General features: G+C 26.7%; 1 long non-coding RNA gene across 1 annotated transcript; it reads right to left on the bottom strand.

The window, feature by feature from the left end:
* Window positions 1-3,859: 3,859 nt before the first annotated feature.
* Window positions 3,860-4,830, bottom strand: LOC110887217. Its single transcript, XR_002563155.2, has 2 exons — window positions 4,612-4,830; window positions 3,860-4,313 (listed from the first exon to the last, which is right to left on the bottom strand). It is a non-coding gene; the product is annotated as an uncharacterized LOC110887217 (long non-coding RNA).
* Window positions 4,831-5,904: the final 1,074 nt, after the last annotated feature.

The following is a 5,904-nucleotide window of genomic DNA, read 5'->3' on the forward strand; positions in this document are numbered from 1 at the left end:
TCTACAAGGAAGGATCACATGAGCCAACGGGTGATGATTAAATTATATATTTTAATACCCTTTGGAAATACGTTATAAAAATCTAACAATTTACACAGGTGCAAACCCACCCGTTTATACTACAATTTGTTATTCTTTTTTTATTTAAAAAACTTAATGCACTTCTTTTAGTATATCAATTTAATGAAAATAGATTCTTATTTTCTCTGACCTTCATATTTATTTTTCTTGTTACAAATAAAAAAAACGAATTTTTCTTAAAATGGTGTTGCTGACAAAAATAAAAATTGTGCGGTGAAATAATAATTAATTTTCACTATTGTCTCAATAAATAATTTACAAGTTGATTACATAAATTTGTAGTAAAAATTATTTCTTTGAATAAAATACTAAGATACAAAATTTAATAATATCTAAGTTTAAATATTATAAATGGAATGTTACTGTCTTGAAATTCAAAACTCTAACAATAATAACAATAATAAAAATAATAAAAACCTAATAAATTATAATATAATATGATGCAATATGATATAATCTAATGTAGTAATTAAAATAATAATAATAGTAATAATAATAATAATAAAAATAACAATAATAATAATAAAAATAATAATAATAATAATAATAATAATAATAATAATAATAACATTCTAATGTATTATAATACGATATCATACTATATGATCCCATATAATGTAACGTGATATCTTATCCTGTCATATCATATCATATGGTACTTGATACTTCATGAGGCTTATCTGTACATATGGTACAAACATAGGTCAGTTTGGACCAAAGGAAGTAAAATCACATGCTATTTGTACCAAAAATATATACTTGGGCGGTGAAAACTTTTATGTAAAGCGGTTCTAGTAACGAAAACAGTTAAACACCGCTATAAATTTTTTTCTTTTAAATGGCTAAGCATGCACACCATATGGATTGAACCCAAGACCGCCTGGTACCCTAACCATTATCTAATTCATCAACACCACGGGTCTATTCTCAAGTTAATTTAATTGATTAATGCAACGGCGCTAATTAAATTATATATTTTAATACATCTTCTAAAACTCTTTGGAAAACACAATTATATATAATTTAACCATTTACATGGGTGGAAACCTACTGGTTTATTATATTACATCTTTCACAACCCTTTATTTTATATTAATAGATTAAAACAATGGTACTAATTAAATCATATATTGTATTACATCTTGTAAATCCCTTTGGAAAATACGGTAAGAAAAAACCTAACAATTTACACTATTGCAAACCTGCTGGTTTATATTACAATTTGTTAATCTTAGTTTCTTTTAATTATTTATCAATCTTATACAATTTTACTTTGTCAGACTTTCATATTTAATTTTGTTGTTAAAATTAAAAAAAAAAAACTGTGTTGTGAAATAATAATTAATTTTCACTATTATTTCAATAAATAATTTATAACTTGATTACACAAATTTGAGTAAAAATCATTTTTGGAATAAAATTTTTGTGATAAACTTTTTAATAATATTTAAGTTTCATATTACTTCATTGATTAATGCAACGGCGCTAATTAAATTATATTTTTTAATACGTCTTCTAAAACTCTTTGGAAAACACAATTATATATAATCTAACCATTTACATGGGTGGAAACACAACAACAACAACAACAACAACAACAACAACAAAAACAACAACAACGACAACAAGACAACAACAACGACAACAACCACGACAACAACCACGACAACAACAACAACAACAATAATAATAATAATATTCTAATGTAATATAGTACGATATGATACTATATGACGTAACATAATGTAACGTGAAATATCCTTAAAAGACCAACTTTTCTGTATGTAGCTTTTAAAACCCGTGAATGAGTCGCTAATTGCAACTGCAGATGTAGGTCAGTTTAGAACCAACCATGTAAAATCACATGTCACTAGTATGAAATTCATATATTAGAGCAGTGAAAACTTTTAATCTTATATTTTAATACATCTTTTCCAACCTGCTGTTTTAATTTAATTGTTTAAAACAACCGCTCCGACTAAATCATTTAGTTTAATTCATTTTTTAAAAACCATTTGGAAAATGCTATTTCAAAAAAACGTAGCAATTTACATCAGGGGAAACTCAACAGTTTGTATTACAATTTGTTATCCTTAGTTTTTTTAATTTTAATGTAATTCTTTTATAAATCAATTTAATAAAAATGTGCTTTATTTTATCGGACTTTCATATTTAATTTTATTGTTAGATAGGAAAAAACAATTTTTTTTCTTAAAAGATTTTTCTTAAAATGGTGTTGCCGACAAAAAAATGTGCGGTGAAATAATAATTAATTTTTAATATTCTTTCAATAAACAATTTAAAATTTAATTACACAAGTTTATGATACAAAATTTTTATCATAATTAAGTTTTAATATTAATTAATCAAATAATGTTAACTATTGTTTTGAAATTCAAAATTCTAATTTTAATTCTAATAACAATAATAATAACAATAATAATAATAATAGTGATAATAAAAATAATAATAATCTAATTTAATATAGTATGATACAATATGATATAATCTAATATAATGTGATATAATAATACTATAGTAACAATAAGAATAACAATAACAATAACAATAACAATAACAATAACAATAACAATAACAATAACAATAACAATAACAATAACAATAACAATAACAATAACAATAACAATAACAACAACAACAACAACAACAACAACAACAACAACAACAATAACAATAACAATAACAATAACAATAACAATAACAATAACAACAACAATAATAATAATGTAATACCATACGTTATCATACTATAAGATCTAATATGATGTAACTGGATATGTTATGATACAATGTTGTATCCTATGATGTAACACCATAATCGACCACAGAAATGTCAGAGGAGACAAAGACAATAATAATAAACTAATGTAACATAATATGACATGATATATTATAATTAAATGTGATAATATAACAGTAATAATATTAATAATAATAATAATAATAATAATAATAATAATAATAATAATAATAATAATAATAATAATAATATAAGACCATACGGTACTATACGCTGTAATCTAATGTAATATGATATTTTATTGAGTGATTATACATATCCTTAAAAAACATAGTATCTCTGTACATAGCTTTTTAAAAAATCCATGATTGAGTCTTTAGTTACAGGCGTGGGCGTATGTCACTTTAGGACAGACCGAACAAAGTAAAATTACATGTTATTATTAAAAAAACATTTATTAGAGTGGTGAAAAAATTTAACTAAAGTGATTCGGTACATAACGAGAACTAAAAACACTTAAATACCTCTATAGATAATACTTGACTCCAAATTTGCTATTAACCATTTTTATTTAATGGATCAAAAACGATGCCAATTAAGTAATTTAACACATCTTTTAAAACGCTTTCAAAAGCACCTTTACATAAAACCTAACACTTTACACCGGTGTCCGGCACTAGTTTATTATATTAGATCTTTTACAAAGATTTCTCTTTATTGTAATTACCTTTTTATACAAATGTGATTTTTTATTATATACAAATTTTTACACTACTTTGTTAACAAATATTATTTTAAAATCCTGCTTCAACTCTTCATTCTTTTCTTTTTCTTTTTTTTTCTATTTCTTATGTCCCGCTCTCTATAGACAATCACTAACATATGTAGATGATGTTGAACAAGGTTGTGTTGTAGTTCAAGAATTCTCCTTTATTATTTTAATGAATTTTTGCAGACGAGATTATACTAATTATCAATACTTATAAAATGAAACTCTTAACTTTAATTGGACATATAAGAAAACAAATTTTAATTTGACATATAAGAAGACAATTCATCAGCGGCACTACAACATAAATAATTTTATGGGCAACTTTTCAAAAAAAAAAAAAAAAATATGGACAGAAAGTCAAAGCTTTGTCTAAAGACTGAAAATGGTCAAGCACACAAGAAAATCAAGCAGCATCCTTGTCCTCCTCCCTTGGGGGAGATTTGTTAAGATCAGGGAGCTTAACAGGTTTAGATGTTTCCGGCCTTCGCACATTCGCATCCCGAATGACAACGCTAGCAGAAGCAACAGCTTTAGCATTTCCTATGCCTGCTGCTTCACGTTCCTGCTGTGTATGCCACCTTATGTGGCCGTTAAGTGCCTTTTCATGGCACAGATCTCTTTTGCACACAGGGCATATTGATGATTTTGATTTGTTCTTCGAGGGTGACGACATTGCGGGGTGGTGGAAGATGACGTATCCTGCGATTAATAGATAAAACGAGTTTTGAAATAAAAAAATTATGAGAAGGGTTCAAAACGCAAAATCCTCAAAGCATAAATCAAACACATGGATCCCAAAAAAAGAGATTAATTTTGATGAACATCAAAATAAAATTTATACATAGATGTACATTGAATTACTATTTTTTTTAAATCTGAAAAATGCACAAATTTGGGACTTTAGTAAACAATGCGCCACATTGATCAACAGATTTTTCTAAACATATTAAAAAAGATATACACAAACAAATATGTGCTCATATAATCACTTATGTACCTTGTCTAGAAGCAGAAGTGCTTTTCTAGGTGCGTAGGATGATAAAGCAATTGTATGCACCGCTTTATTCTTGCACACTGTAGAAGAAGATGGATGAGTTGGATCATCCTAATGATCTGATTGTACTTATAAGGAGTAGGGTTGGTGGGTGCATGAAGAATGAGATGCTAAAGTGACAGGCTGTGTATATCATATTATTCAAATAGCATTACTATATAACACACGCCTTTAAGTTGGTTTTGGTTGATAGGCGTGAAACAAATATACAAGTTCATAAAAGAAAAAAACTAAGGTGTTTGAAAAAAAAAATGATCTGCAGGGTTCAAAACGCAATATCCTCAAAGCACAAATCAAACACATGGATCCCAAAAAAAGAGATTAATTTTGCGGAACATCAAAATAAAATTTAGACATAGATGTACATTGAATAATATCTGAAATGCACAGATTTGGGACTTTAGTAAACAATGCATTCGATAAACAACTACACAACAAAAAGGAAAAAAAAAAAAAAAACCTTGTTGGAAATTTACTGGTTAGAGCAGCACTAAATTTCAGGTAATGGTTGTTGAATATATTTCTCCATGCAGTTAGGCATCTTATATATAGCTGGAACATGGAGTTAAACCCAACTTTTGAATATGCATTATAATCCCTGAAATTTAACTTCCAGAACTCTCTCTATAGAACTCTTAAACCCTATATTTGCAATCAAACTTGTTCGTGTGAATCAATTACAAATCAAGAATGTACTGTGCACACTTATCGATTCAAATTGGTTGAATATTGTGTGTTCTTATTTTTGTGAAAAACAAATATAATTCTAGACATTCAGGTTTAATTAATGGGTGATGTTTAAGAATCCTTCTTACATCCTTAAGCATAGTAACAACTTCAACTGGATTCTTTTTGTGTTTTGCGTTGAAACTACTCAGCTTTTTCTTTGCAATGCACACTTTTTTTTACTTGTGTATTATACTCAACTCTTTCATAGTAGAATTTAAAAAACTTCAAGTGCAAAGAGTAATGTAGCTACAAAAGGGGTATTTATTTTTGACATTTACAACTATTTGTATTAAAAGAAGATTACGTGATAATGAGATAATAAAAAACATATATTATAAAACCAATAAAAAAACAATACCAAAATAATACAATTGCGAGAAGCTCCAACGAATGGATAAGTAAATAAATAAGAACGAGATTTTACCATATACACAATCTTATTTCTGAGATCACCAATTCCAACCATGGATTCTTTTCACCATCACAATATGAGTAAAGAAGATCCAT

The sequence above is a fragment of the Helianthus annuus genome, chromosome 11 (genome assembly GCF_002127325.2).
Source record: "Helianthus annuus cultivar XRQ/B chromosome 11, HanXRQr2.0-SUNRISE, whole genome shotgun sequence".
In the NCBI taxonomy this organism is placed as follows: Eukaryota; Viridiplantae; Streptophyta; class Magnoliopsida; order Asterales; family Asteraceae; genus Helianthus; species Helianthus annuus.